The following is a 14,387-nucleotide window of genomic DNA, read 5'->3' as shown; positions in this document are numbered from 1 at the left end:
TGAGGAGAGCAAAAGGTTGGTTTCACAGACCTTCAACCTGATATGGAGGGATATGACCCCTTCCTCCAAGTTTTATTGTTAGGTGGCTTCTTGATAAAGTCTGTATACCCATTATTTTCTTCAGAAAGCACGTGGTCAAGGTATCAGAACTGACGATGGCTTTCCATTATGTACTAGTGGTTCATTGATTTTGAATGTGTTTAACATTTAACTAAAATATGGGGACAACAAATTTAGTTTTCTCCACTCTTCTCCAGGATATATGCTTCTGGGCTGGATAAAAGTAAGATATAAGATACATTATAAATAATGTGAAATCAACTATGAAAGACTTGGTTCTTCTTAGTAGTTCAGTGATCCAAGGCAGTACCAGTAAACTTTGGATAGAAAATGACATCTGTATCCAGAAAAAGAACTATGGAGATTAAATGTAAATCAACACATGCTATATTCACTTTTTTTGTATTTTTTTTCCCTCTCCTATGGTTTTTCCCTTTTGTCCTGATTTCATGTGTATTAAAAATAAATAAAAGAGAAAAAATTATACAATTCTGCTCTCAGCCTGCTGAAGTCAGTTAGCTCCTAGTCCTTTACCTAGCTAAGCATAGATGAATATAATTATTTTAAATAAAAAAGATATAGTAAAAATAAAAAATGCATATACACATGCATATATTTATTAATATTCATAAATGTATTTATGCAATATAGACATGCATGTGTGTATACATATGCATATGTATATATAAAAGATATATGCATACAGGAAGAATCTAACCACATTTATGTCTCAAATATGCATCTGTGTAGATATCTTTTCAAGGGCACTCAGAAAAGTTTGTATTCCTAAGATAACAGAGTTGGATAGAACCTCAGAAGTCATCTACTCTAACTTTTATCTGAAGAAGAAGTCTATGTGATCACATCGCCTCAGTTTGATCATGTCTAGTGAAGAAGAACCCATTACCTCCTAGAACAATACATTCTACTTTTGTATGTATTAAATTTTTAGAAAATCTATCCTTAAATCATTCCCAAATTTGCTTCTTTACAATATCTTCACCCTCATTATTCCTAGTTCTGCCCTAGAGTTAAGAACAACTTTAATTCTTCTACTATTGAACACTAATCATAGCCTTACTGCCCATCTTTCCACACCCAATCAGCTTTCTTCTGGGATAAACATCTACTTTTTTTTTTTTAATTATACCTCAGATAATGTAATCAAGGCCCTTTACCCCTGATTGTCCTCCTCTGTATCTTTATTTTACCAATGGTCTCCTTAAAACATGGCACCCAGAATTGCACATGTGGTCATCCACAGCAAAGTTTAGTAAGCCAATTACCCTCCTCCTCCAATCCTGCATATTATACCTTTTAATGCAACCTAATTTTGAAATAAAATTTTGTACTTTCATAGTATACTGTTGACATATATTGAGTTTGCAGTCCATTAAACCTTCCCGTACCCTAAACACCATTTTTTTTAGATAAGTGGCTATGTAGTAATGCCTCTACTTTGTACTTGTAAAGTAATCTTTGAACTCAAAATTCAAGTCTGCATTTAAGAAAAATTGTTGTTCACTGTCAGTCCCTATAACCAAACAATAATTAATTAGCAAATCAGAATTTTAGAATTTAAATAGAGGTCTGAAAAACCACTATATCAAATTTTTTTTGACTTGCTTTTTTGATATGTTACAATTGTCTGTGTAAATAACAATCTTAGCATTATTTTATAGTCATTTTTAAAAAGCATTATTCCAAAATCTTGATAAAAGCTATTAAAGGCTGTTGCATATGTTTGTTTCACAGCATTCTGAACAAATAGTTCTGCCTTCAAGGATGTCAGTTTCCTTCTGAAAGCAAAATATTAATGAAAATAATAATTATTCCCTTGTTACCAGTAAATTACTTGTGTATCACCATATTTCTTTTATAGCATAGTCTCACTGTATTTATTGCTTATCACAGTGTGTACATAGCCACATATCTTTAGGGCACATATCAAGTGTCATTGGCACAGAAAAAGGCAGATACTTGTTGACTATCACTTTTTTACTTGACTCTTTGCTTTCATAGACATATTTTGAAAGGTACAGTCCTATAAGTGTTAAAAAAAAAAAAAAATAGCCTGAACACTGTTTAATTGGATTCTATACTTGCTCCTTAATATTTTTATTCATATAGTATAATTTGTTCAAATCTGCCACAATCATCTTCTTAAGAAATGTATATCATCAAATCCATTTCAAGAATTATAATATTATACAATGGATTTTAAATTTCATATTGTGGTGTTCTTTTCTTTTTTATAATATAATGGTTCTTTGGGAGCAGATTTCTCGGGGAGGTTTTCTGGAGGCAGCCTTAGTTTTAGTTCCAAGTAATAATCACTTCAAATACAGCCAGGAGTTAGAATCCAGTCCTTTATTGTGTCCTTCAAAGTCTTGAGCTTCAGCCCTTAACTCCCTCTGAATGTCTCCAGCCAGCACAAAAGTGGAATATGGAATGAATCTGTCTCCGCCTCTGAGAGTGGGCTTCGTATCTCCCAGAGTGCTCCTTGGCCCCGAGAGCTTCTTGCTTATATGCTGTACACTGAGTATACACCAATCATATCACTGGGAAACCATTATTTGTTGTAGGATTAAATCAATTCTAAACTAGATTTAAAAATTGTCTCCTCAATCCCACTTAGTACCTTGTTTCAAGTTCTGGCCCATAACATCTCCTTGTAGGATCAGATCAATCATACTGAACCATGCTAAATTAGATAATTATTGTCTCTATCAATTCTAATAACTTAACACTTTATAAGGATTCCAACATCATATCATATAAGTACAATACAATCATAATTCAATTTATAGTTCTCTTGTTGGGGGGGGGAGGAATGGGAGGGTATGATTACTGTTTTTAAAAGAAAACAACAACTGTAGATTCACATTCATTTTTCTCCATCATCCCCCTGCTGATGGAAAAGAAAAGATTTGGTTTTTATTTTAAATTTCTTTTCATACCAACAAGTCCCCCATTAAGCTGAAGAGAACTTTGAAATACTTGTGAGTGAGTATCCTACAAAAGCATTACAGATTCAGAATTCAGATACTGTCATTAGTTCTAATTAGGATCAAATGCTTATTATGTACTGGTAACTGAACTGAGTGTACTTCCTGTGATTGAAATTGTTTGTGGCTAATGTGCAGTTATAACAGTAAAGGACACATGGTTGAATTAACTTACTTGCATACTTGTGTTTTGGAGTTTTTTTTTTTTTTCCCTTGTGGAATGTCTTTCATCCAAGTAGCTGCCCTCAGTTCTCTGCTAGATTCTTCCCCTCCCCACTATTGTCAATGGAGCTACATAATTTGCACATGTTTGCCTCTTTACCAATCAAATATTTTGAATAGTATATGTGTAATATTTTCTTGTCTATCAACTATCCATTTAAATCTTTTATTTTTATTCTTATTCAAGCTTCTTGAGAATGCACATCATATTAGGGCTAAATGGATCAGAATGCATTAGTCATATGGAAATGACAGATAAAACAGGCCTGGAGTAGGGATTAATTGAGCTGTTTCTTCTCTCAGTATTTTCTTTGAAGCAATTTGTCACTCATTTGATCAGAATTAAATGTAGAATGGGGAATGAGACCCCCAAAGATACTAAAACCAGAGACTCTACTTAGCATATTATTACTTTCCATCCATGTGACTTTGAGAAGAACATTTCCAGTTCACTAAAAATTTGATCTCCTTTTCCCACTATACAAGGTTGTAGGCAATTTGCCTATTTAAAGAAGGGAAGTCCTATAAGCAATTAGTCATTTAATAACATTTTTTTCAATACCAAATGCTGAAATTTGTCAACCACATAATTTTTCTTTGTAGTTAAGGAGAATACATATTTTAATTGCATTTTCAGTAGAAGACTGAAGATAAAAATATTACATCTTAATCTCACCTCAGGTGGAAACACAGAGTGTGTATATATATGTGTGTATGTGTGTTTTCTTAGTATTCTTAATGATAATGGGTTAATTTTTTGTGTTTTTTTAAAAATCTTGTTCCAGGTTTCAAAAACCAGTTTTGATTCATTTAGCCAAATCCTCATGGCCAGACCTTAAGATGGGAGTGGGGATCTAGATCTTATGGGTTTCTTTCCTCACTGCCTCTGCTGAGAATTTCTTTTCTCCCCACTCCCCACTCCAAACATCATTTTGGTTAGAAGATAGGAGACTAGTATATAGTTTGTTTCCCCCCTCTTCTATAAATGATCATATTATCCATTACCCTATCACTCTAGCTTCAGCCTTCAAATCCCATGCCTACTCAGAATAGCAACCCATTTCGACTTAGTTTTCAGTCCATGGACCATTTAGCAAATCATTAGTCCACATGTCAACTCATGCTTTTCTCCACCATTTCCTGGCTGCGACCCAGCTAATTTGACCACCTGCTTCTCTCATCTTCTTGAATTTTCAGTCCTGACGCTAACTCAGGGTGAGCCATAGAATTTTCAGCCCTAAATTCTCTAACATTTCAAGATTTGATATCTCTATCTTTCAAACTAGCTTTATAAATGCCTTAAGGGCAGGGACCAAATTATAGTCACTTCTATGTTCCCTACAGTGTCCAGAACAGAGTAGGTAAATAATAAGTATATTAATGTATTTTAAAGGGAGAAAAGAAAAAAAAAGATTGAATGTTTCCATTATTTCTCCATCATTCACTTATCATGATCAAAGGAAAACCACATATTGTAACACTCATCTGTACCCTTAACATTAGGATATCATTTCCTGTCTGAAGTAACTTGCCCAGTGTTATATAGCTAGTAAGTGTCTGAGGCCAGATTTGATCTCAGAAAGATTTATCTTTCTGACTCCAGACTCAGAGTTCTGTCTACTATACCACCAACTGCCTTAAAAATATTCATTGTTGAAAAAAAAAATCTAATGAAGGTGACCTAGCTGTACCAGATCTAAAATTATATTATAAAGCAGCAGTTACTAAAACCATCTGGTATTGGCTAAGAAATAGACTAGTTGATCAATGGAATAGGTTAGGTTCAAAGAACAAAACAGTCAATAACTTTAATAATATAGTGTTTGACAAACCTAAAGATCCCAGTTTTGGGGATAAGAACGCATTATGTGACAAAAATTGCTGGGAAAATTGGAAATTAGTATGGCAGAAACTAGGCATTGACCCACACTTAACACCGTACACCAAGATAAGGTCAAAATGGGTTCATGACTTAGGCATAAAGAATGAAAAAAATAAAAATAAATAATGTTCATTGATGGATTGGTTATTGAGGAATAACTTGTCTCTTTGTACATACTCAAAAGCCTCTTAGTTTGGTGTAGGAGCGGTTAGAATTTATGTTCCACTAGCATAGGTCTTGTAAATTCAGGCTCACTTCCCCATTATGATGAAGTAACAGAGTATAATTTTAATAATGCGGGTATATATGTTTAATTGTATCAAACATTAGGTAATGGTATAATAGGTAAATTCATTTTGGAAAATCTTGAATTTTCATTATGACCTCAAAACAACCATGTAAAAGGTAGAATAGAGTCAAATTTTCTTAGAGGGTTGTGGTGTTTTTCTTCTTTAAAATATAATATAAAAATGGTTCTTTCTGGGAGCGAGAGCAGGTTTCTCGGGGAGGTTTTCTGGAGGCAGCCTTAGTTTCAGTTGAAAGTAATAATCACCTCAAAACACAGCCAGGTGATAAAAGTTCATATTTTTTATTGCCTCCAATATAGCCTGGTTAGCTTAGGCCTACCTCTCTGCTTGGTTCTAAGAGCTCTTGCAGGTTTGTCCTTTGCTTCTGCCTCTTGTTTCCAAGAGCTCCCTCCGAATGTCTCCAAACCCAAAGGTTTGTCCTTCAGCCTCTGCCTCTGCTTTCTTCAGCCTCCAGCCAGCACAAAGATGGAATGGATCTCTTGTCTTCTTCACTTGGGGCTCGGCTAGCTTTCTGGCGAGTCTTTTAGACCAGCTTGGTCTCAGTGGGGGAAGTGCAGGAGCCCAGCCACCACAGTGGTGTGAGATGAAGATGAATCTGGTTGCGCCTCTGAGAGAGTGCTTCTCCTCAACTGAACCGATGCTCCCTTCTCAATCTTCAGCTGAACTCTCTTCTACCACCAGAGCCAGCCAAGTGGAAAATGGAATGAATCTCTCTCTAATTGGGCCTCTTTATATATCATTTCCCAATGGTTGACTCCTCCTTCCGAGGCACACCCAAGGGAGGTGTGAATTCACAAAGTTACACAGTTTACTTTGTGAATCTCCCATACTTGTGAATTCCAATGAGTAAAGGTGTGAACACAAGCATTGTATCAATTAGTTCTACTTACTACCTTGTTTCAGGTTCTGGCCTAAAACATCAACTCTAATGAGTTAGCAGTTTGTAAAGATTCCAACAGAGGGTAGTCTTTGGGGGGATGAAAGTTAAACAACAAAATATGATTCATTGTGGAAATTTGTACAGTTTAATCCTGTACAACTGATAAGCTCTCAGTAAATGTTTGAAGATGATGAATGTATTTCCTCCAGGATTGAAGATTTGAAGAAAGGACTATAAATTCTGGAAGCTAGTTTTCCACTCAGGAAGTATTTGTTTTTCCAATGGGAGAAAGAAAAAGAAGGGCAAAGGGAATTTTTTGAATTGTATGCAAGTCTCAGCTCATACAGTTTGATGATAGTGTAATTAAACAGGTCACTCATCAGGTCTTTGAATGTGAATGATAGAACTGTCAGAAAAGGGCTGAAAATGTGAAAGCTATGCTGTTTCCAACTTAGAGGAGATGAGAAAAATGTTTCTTAGGAAATCACAAGTAGAACTAATAATAAAGGCAGATTTTATACTAGTCCTTTGTGAGGTGAGAAGTGGGAAGCATATGTTACTAGTTCTCCTGATAACAACCATTTAACAACCATTTTCTCAATTAAATAATAAGGTAGGATGAGATGAGAGAAACTTTGTAGCTTTTATTGTCAGGATTGTTCTGTAAGCTGGAGACAGCTAGATGCTCTGAGTCTAAAGTCAAAAAGACCTAAGTTCAAATCTTTCCCCAGATATTTACCAGCTTTGTGACCTTGAAGAAGTCATAATTTCTGCCTGCCTCAGTTTTCTCATCTGTAAAATAGGTACAATAATAATACCTACCTTCAGTGATTATTGTGAAGATCAAATGAAATAACATTTATAAAGTGCTATCAGTAAAGTATTATTTAATTGGTAATTGCTGTTGTTATTGTTATTGAATATCATCATAAATTAAAAAGAATATTTTCCTTGTTGAATGTGCATGCCTATGAGATTTTTTTGGGGGGGAGGAGGGGAGGTGGAACCAAGTGGGTGAAACAATAACTTCAGATGAGTACAGAGATCTGCATTGATTTCAAAAGTATAATTTGCTATTTCTTGTTTATTGGGGGATTAAGAAAACTAATCAAAGATAAATGTGCTTTCATCTAGTTTTATAAATCTTTACTGCTATCTAACTAGATTGTTTTTTGCTTCAATTTTTACCTAGCCTTTAATCATCAAACGGGTATTGTCTCTGAAACTGAGACCTGGGAAAGACCTCAGCTTAAAAAAGTCAATGTCTCCCACTGCACCTGAGGCCATCTCCAAATTGACCTGACACTAAATCTTGCCACTGGAGTCTGATGACTCTGGAGAAGAGTGAGGCTGATGACTTTATTTGCCTCACTTAAATCCAGATCACTTGCAAGTCAAGACATCACATATTGATGTCATTAGTCCTCTTGAATGAAATGTCCAAGTGAAAGAGTTTCTTATTCCTATAGAATCAATACTTTAAAGAGCCATAATTTTATCTGTGAGGGTACTGCCTCATCTGATTGACACATGGCTATTCCATACTTCAGGGGATAATCAGGGCAAAGCTTATATAAATTTAAATCTTTATCATCTTATGTGGTGATCAACCTTTTATGGGAAGGGATAATTTCATTTTTGTCTTTATATTTCTGACACTTAGACAATGAATTTGCTATGGATAGTGAGACAGACTATTACTTATGTTAGAAGGTTCTGGCACATTAACTTACAATTTCTTAAAACTAATTTTATAATTTACTATTTGTTCTATCTGTACAAATATACTTCAAATATAAACAATTACAAATGAATATAATTTTACTCTAAAACAAACATTTTCATTTTACTATCTCTACTTTTTTTTTGCTTTAATAGATTAGAAAAAATGCACTTTTCAATTAATGACCCCAATTTATTTTGTATACAATGAATTACAGCTTGATCTTTCAAATTATTCTTAATTTCTGAAATTTAGTTTAAGAAGAAACCTAGCTAAATTCAAAGAAGATCATTTTCAGGTGACTAGTTACTAGCAAACAGTAGGTGAGTCTTGAAGTTGAATGAGGTAGTGAGAGTATAATTAAATAAATTTTTATTTCAGGAAATAAATGCCCTGATATTAAGAGGTTTGTCAGGGAGAAATAGAAGTAAAAGAGAAAGGATAGTGATAAAATAGGATAAAGTAGGATGAGCCCTCCATTCATTCTATACTCAGAGCCCATTCAAGATGATAGAACTGGACAAACTCTTCAATCTACATTGGAACCTTTGGAAGGTAGGGTTAACACCACCATGCCAAGATTAGGGAGCAGAGTAGGATTTTCATGGACAAATCATGTCACAAGTCATATAAATGTATTCTTTGAGATATATACACACAGTTATTTTTAAATACAATTTTACTTTATTTTTGTTTCTAAATTCTCTCTCTACCTCCTTCATTAATCAAAAAGATAAGAAAAAGGAAATCCGTGATAAATACCACCCTTCTCCCACACGTCAAACAAAATAAATTCCTGAATTATCCATGTCCAAAATGAAAAGATGTTTCCATTTGTATCACGAGTCTATCATCTCTCTGTCTGGAGATAGGCAGTGTGTTTCATCTTAAATGCCTTAGAATTCTCATTGATTGTTTTGTTGATCATAGTTCCTAAGTCTTTCAAAACATTCAAAGTTCTATAAAAGTAGATATGGAAGAATTAGCTGTCCACCAAATGAGAAAGCTGAGATCTAGTGAGTATCAGAGCTAGGATTGGTCTCCTAAATTCTCAGTTAAGGTAAAATCTTCGAGCAAGAAGAGGTAGCAACCTGAGAGGGAGCAACAGGAGTAATCTCAGAAGCACCACTTTATTATGTTCTGTGTTTGTGGATAGGATTAGATGCTTTCACATGACTGCAAGCAAAAAAAGAGTCAAAAAGGAAAAGCTATTTTTTACATTTTGCACTTTTGCTTCTTCATTCCTAGAGAAGAGAGTCTAAGATAAAGGAAAATATTCAGTAAATGTTCATTGGTTGTTATTGTTAAAGTTAGCTAAAGTTAGACTTAACTGGAATAGTCCCAGCAAATTCCACCAAAAAAAATCTGAGGTTTCTATTGTAATTTCCTAGCATCAGTCAGTATATGGGATCTTTTGTATCCAGAGATGAGGCAGAAAGATAGGTGGCACAGTAAATGGAATGCTGGGGCTGTAGTCAAAAAGACCCAAGTTTAAAAATGACCTTAGACACTTCCTAAATGTGCAAAATTCTTTATAAACTTTAAAATAACAATATAAATGCAAGTTGTTGCTGCTTCTGCTACCACCACCACCATCTTTATAACTATTTCAAGATGGCTCTGATTGTTAGTGTCTTTGTGTTAGCAATAATGTTAGACTGTGAATCCAAGAAGCAGCCACAGGCCATGCTAAACTATAGATACAAAGTGGAATGAATTAACTAGTCTTATCTTTTAGTCATAACTACACTTGTATATGGAAATCAACATTAGCATAGTTTTCTAACATCAGGGATGATGCTACACTACCTTGTAGGGCAGAATAAAATGTCCATGGTATAGAAGAATTCTTCTTAAAAGGTGGTCTGTCATAGTGCCACCTGGCTTGAAGTAGATAGTTTGAAGAATGACTGAGAAAATTATTGACAACCTTGAAAATAGCAAATTCATCGAAGATTAAAGTGATGTTCAGGAAATGTGGGCTCACTCCCATGCTGCCTCAAGCATACTTCAGTGAGATCAAACAGGTAATTGGTAATAAATTTATTTGTAAATACCAACCTCCTTTACTAGAGTATTATTAGAACTGATTTATAAAAGTTCTGGTGATGGTAGTGGTGGTGGTGATTGAAATGACTTTCAAAATATGGTGCAGGTACAAAAGATTATCTACATCTGTTAAAAATTGAAGAATATAATCTCATCTTAACCATCTCTTGAGCTTAGGATTTCAGATTCAGATCAGGGTTGAATTTGCAGATGAGTGTAAACCAGATCCTCCTTCTGGAAACTGGAGAAAGTACTGATAGATGTCACAGAGATGAAGTTACAGACTAATGTGGTCACCAAAGTCCAATGAAAAAAAAAGTAGTGCTTTGTGATAGTGTACTATTCCATGAAGGCACATAAAATGGTGTTCATTTTATACATACCCATTTCTCCACATGTCCTTGGTTATGAGACAGCAGTGGTCTAGGACACATTGCCATCACATTCTTCCAAAGTATGTCAGAAGCTCAAAACTTGGCAGCTCAATAAATACTTGTTAATGGATTAGATCCAGGACCTATTTTTCTCTTTCCTGGGTAGTCTCTCTTCCATGACCATCTTCCTTTAACAGGTATAACAATTCAGAATCTGACCTGACTTCTATTTTTCTGTTGTTGCTCTAGAAGGGTTACTTTTTCTTAATGGGTCCATCTGACCCTTTTGCCCTTCCATTTCCAAGCTTTGTGCAGGTATACCATACCATCTGAGGTAGGCTGCTTGCTAGAAATGCAGCACAACCTTTCATTGCCACACAAATGTCTTGGATGCACAACTGCATCACTTGGTGAGAATTTGCTGAGTGCTCACTATTTACCCAGCATAGCACTAGATGTGATGGGGGCAGGGTATGGGAAATGCAAAACATATATAACAATTCCTACTTAAATGCTTAAAAATGCTTTAGCAGAGTGATAGAAACTGAACCTGGATTTTCATTGCTTTGGGGAATTCCTATATGAAAAAACTCCTCTAGGACCACCACAACAAGAAGTTCCTAAATCTTGAAGGCATTTGGGATTACCCCAAAAGCAAATAATTTATAAATAATATTTGTAAAGTGCTTAGCACAGTATCTTCCATATGCTTAATAAATGTTTGTTCCCTGTTGTTTCAGGAGACCCATTCCCAGAATCCCACTTCAGTCTATCAGAAGTAGTAGGACCTGAACCTAACCTAGTCTTCCTGGTCAGATGCCAGCTTTCTATATAATAGGCCACTATCAATTAAGGACTATTTCACTTACAACAATCCTATGAAGGAAATGATATAACTTCATCGCCCTTATTTGGCAAATTAGGAAAGAGGGAGGTCATGACTACAGTGATGTAGCTAATGGAAAGGGTATAAAGGATTTTGAAGCAATTGGAAAGCAGTATATTTGGGAAAGTGTATTGCACAAAGGTAGCTAGTTGGTGCAGTGGATAGGGATGGGCCAAGAAGACTTGAGTTTAAATCTGTCCTTAGACACTTACAAGCTGCATGACTCTGGGCAAGTCACATACTCTGTCTGCCTCAGTTTCCTCTAATATAGACTGGGGATAATAATAGTACCTACCTTCCAGTTGTCATGAAGATCAAATTAGGTAATATTTGCACAGTGTTTGGCACATAATAGGCAATTAATACTTATTTCCTTCTTTTCTTCACAAGATTATAAGTGATGTCTTCCTTTTTTTTTTTTTTTTCTAGTTGGAATCAGGTTTTGCCCATAGAGATGAATTGTTTTATAGCACATGTGTTACTCACACTTGCATTTTCAGGTAAACATAATTTTTCTCATATTCCTTTCAGCTCTTTCCTTCAAAGAGCACACACACACATACACATATAGAGAGCAGACTTGTATTTCTGTAAAGAGCTCTAGCTTTCCATCATCTATTTTTTATAAGATTGATACCAAACCATTTCTAACCATCGTAACAGATGAAGATGGTTATTCACGCATTCAGGTGCAGTGACATGCTGATTTGCCTAACCTAAGGGAAATAGGATAGACCTCTCTTAACTTCTATCATGGAAGGACGTGAGCAACATAAAGTAAGTTCTCTGCAATGCGTACTTGTACTTAAAATATACTTAAAATGCTAGCCAATACTGCTCCCTACCCAAGGGACAAAGAATCATGTAGCAAAGTTTGAGTATTGAGAATTAAAGGAAATTTTGTTTAGCATGCCTGGGAAAAAGGAAGCTGAAAAGTTGAATTCCAGCAAAACAACTTGCATTGATCCCAAGTTTTTATAGAAGAGCTGTGAGAGAGAGACAGAGAGTCTCTGTGTGTGTGTGTGTGTGTGTGGGTGTGTGTGTGTTTGTGTATTCTTTGAAGACTGTATTTCTGGGGATTGTTCTTTAAAATATCTCTTTGTATCCAGATTCTTACAAACTTTATTGTTGTTGTAGTTTTTAGTCTTCCTAAATATGTATAAGGCTAGGTGGTTTTAAGTAGATTAGTATGTAACAACTAAAATGATTATTTAAAAATAATAAAGTGAATCACTAAATATGCAGTATATATTATATAAACATACTTTTTCATTATAAATATTTATCCCTTTTTTATTTTTATGTCTTATACCTTTAATTCAAATAATTGAATTTACAAGCCATAAAAATTCTTAAAAGAAATAATTCTTATATCAATTCTTATATTATATCTTATATCTTATATCTTACATACCCAAAGGAAGGTATTATGTAGATTTAATCCATCAAGTTCATTCTGCCAAATCTTAATAATTTTCAGTAGTAAATGGAAAACTATTTATTTCTCCAATGATGTTTTTCATTTTTAGAATATATAGTTTGGATTGTTTTCAAAGCAAATACCTAGTTTACAAAATGTCATCTTCCAAGGCAAAAGCTTCACACTCTTTAAGAATATTCATTCAGCTTCTTAGTTTTACAAATGAAATTATTTTTATTAGATAATTTAAGCGCACACACACACACACTCTCACATTGTTGTTCCCCATGTCTGAACTTCACACAGTGTCAAAAGCAGTAGGATGTTAGGAATGGCAACAGTCCACTTTCTATTAAACTTGGCAGCTAATTTGCAAGTTCACACTTTTTAATACTAGAATTCCTGATGTCTTGCAAATGTTTCTCTTGAAACACCAGCTGAATATGCAAATAAGCACATAGTACTCACAGGGTACTCTGGCATAAGTATTATATCTAAGGTATTATATGGTCAAAGATAGGAATTAATTCTGAGTGGATGCTTTCTAATAAAGAGAATGGAGTATAAGAAGAGAGAAGTAATGGTGAGCAATACCAAAGCTTTCATTGAAACCCAAAACATGCAAGATTGGATATGCTGGAAAATTCATTTAACAAACTCATATCAAACTTCTCCAATCTACCAGGAGGATGCTTAGGATGTTTCTACTATATAAAGATATGGTTGATCCAAATAGTCTGAGTGGCATTTTTGTAAACTCTGGATGATTTGTTTATTCTTGGAAAATTAGAAATTTTGTCATGTAGCCAGATATGGGAAAAATATTTAAGGGGGATGACTCTTTTTTTTTTTTTTTTTTTTTGGCATGAAATAGAAAGAAAATAGCTTTGCATCAAATACTTGGCAAAGCAGAAAGCTTAAAAATATCTATAAACTTATCCAGTTGCAAAACCACCCAACATGGATTTCCTTTTCTGTTATAGAAAGAGGAAAATGATGGAATTCACTTTTTGAATCTTATCACTTCATTTCTTCTGACAGGGATTAATGAACTTTTCTAACTTCTTTTGGGTGACAAGTCTTTCATCTGTTATGGTCAAATATGAGACACAAGGAGGTCCAAGAAGAAGTTTAAAGCAGCCAGTTTCTCAGAAAATATTCAAGTGAATCACTAAATATGCAGTATATATTATATAAACATACTTTTTCATTATAAATATTTATCCCTTTTTTATTTTTATGTCTTATACCTTTAATTCAAATAATTGAATTTACAAGCCATAAAAATTCTTAAAAGAAATAATTCTTATATCAATTCTTATATTATATCTTATATCTTATATCTTACATACCCAAAGGAAGGTATTATGTAGATTTAATCCATCAAGTTCATTCTGCCAAATCTTAATAATTTTCAGTAGTAAATGGAAAACTATTTATTTCTCCAATGATGTTTTTCATTTTTAGAATATATAGTTTGGATTGTTTTCAAAGCAAATACCTAGTTTACAAAATGTCATCTTCCAAGGCAAAAGCTTCACACTCTTTAAGAATATTCATTCAGCTTCTTAGTTT

The sequence above is a fragment of the Antechinus flavipes genome, chromosome 6, assembly GCF_016432865.1.
Source record: "Antechinus flavipes isolate AdamAnt ecotype Samford, QLD, Australia chromosome 6, AdamAnt_v2, whole genome shotgun sequence".
In the NCBI taxonomy this organism is placed as follows: Eukaryota; Metazoa; Chordata; class Mammalia; order Dasyuromorphia; family Dasyuridae; genus Antechinus; species Antechinus flavipes.
The sequence above is the reverse complement of the archived record's forward strand: the minus strand, read 5'-3'. Positions refer to the sequence as shown.